The sequence below is a fragment of the Orycteropus afer genome, unplaced genomic scaffold, assembly GCF_000298275.1.
Source record: "Orycteropus afer afer isolate SDZICR_OR568_19922 unplaced genomic scaffold, OryAfe1.0 scaffold00317, whole genome shotgun sequence".
Taxonomy (NCBI): domain Eukaryota; kingdom Metazoa; phylum Chordata; class Mammalia; order Tubulidentata; family Orycteropodidae; genus Orycteropus; species Orycteropus afer.
Genome location: NW_006921904.1, coordinates 1,166,860 through 1,168,256, shown reverse-complemented (window position 1 = coordinate 1,168,256; position 1,397 = coordinate 1,166,860).

The following is a 1,397-nucleotide window of genomic DNA, read 5'->3' as shown; positions in this document are numbered from 1 at the left end:
GAAGTGACTCACCAGCAGGTCTCTAGGTCATGACCCATCAGTTTAATCCCATTGACCAAAGGGGAGCCTTTCAGAGTGGACACTATAGCTTGTGCTTGCTTCTATCTTCTATTGAGCTGGATTGACTCCTCGCCAGTGGGATTGGTGTTTGTTTTGTTTTTTGGTAGTTTTCATTGGACTTTCCAATGCTTCACATAGAAGATGCTTCAGAACTGTTTGTGGCATGGAGGAAAGTCTTGGGTTCAGACTCTTAGCTCTCACAAAGCTGAGAGGGTGTTAAGAATTATAAACATACTAATCATACCAGGTATAAATATCCTCATGATAGAGGTCCTACTACTAGAATATGGAACTTAGTCTGGCCCTTATTAGGAGGGAATTTGCTTGGCCTTTCTAAAATATTTTAAGGACATAAGCTCTGGTAAATAATCAATCAGGGGGACAGGAAGGAAGCAAAGTCTTCCCGATCGAATCAACACATATTTGCATAATGTGTATATGGCATTGGCTTAACAAACAAACAAACAACAAATTGCATGGCCATCCCAATGTTGGCAGCCCTGATGGTGTAGTGCCTAAGGCATTTGATCCTAACCAGAATTCTGGCAGTTCAAATCCATCAGTCACTCCTCAAAAGGAAGACTGGGTAATCTACTGTCGTAGAGATACTGCCTCAGAAACCCAAGGAGGGGTCACTATGAGTAGGAAACGACTTGATGGCAGTGAGGTGTGATTTTTTTTCCCCTCAATGTTGCTGTGATGCAGAATGCAGTCTGGGCCAAAGCATACTGCCTTATGGACCAAGCTGGGCCTTGGATACTGAGTGACCTAGCAACCCAGTCTGAAAGAAGTAAGGGAGCTGATCTGGGCTTCGTGGTTTTGTGACTAGGTGAAGTCTCTCCACAGTCAGGGCATTCTGGTTGCCAAACAGTCCAAGGTGTAGTCTTCATGCAGGACACTGTCCAGCTCATAGGAAGGCATCCACTTTTGGGAGACACAGCCCAGTGGCAGGGTGTATTGTTTGGCAAGTAGGATGGACATCAATCCCTATTCACCTCCCAGGCCAGGGACCCTTGCACAGAGCACAGCCTGCATAACTACATAGTGGCCCTGGTGACAGGGCTGGGATTTCCCCGAGATTTTTCTGAAAATCCAAGGAGGTGAGAAAGGAAGAGGATACATTCCTTGGTTTCTGGGTCTCTCAATTCTGGTGTTTCCCTGTGTACAAAGGAGGAAATTGACTCAATTATACTACTTAACAGGTGTTCATGTATTTCTCAAAGCTCCGCAGACAGGCTTCTCTAGAGCTTCTTTGACTATTGTAAAATTTAGATGATGTTTGCTGTTTTTGTTGTTGTTGTTAAGTGCCGTCGAGTGGTTTCCGACTCATAGCGACC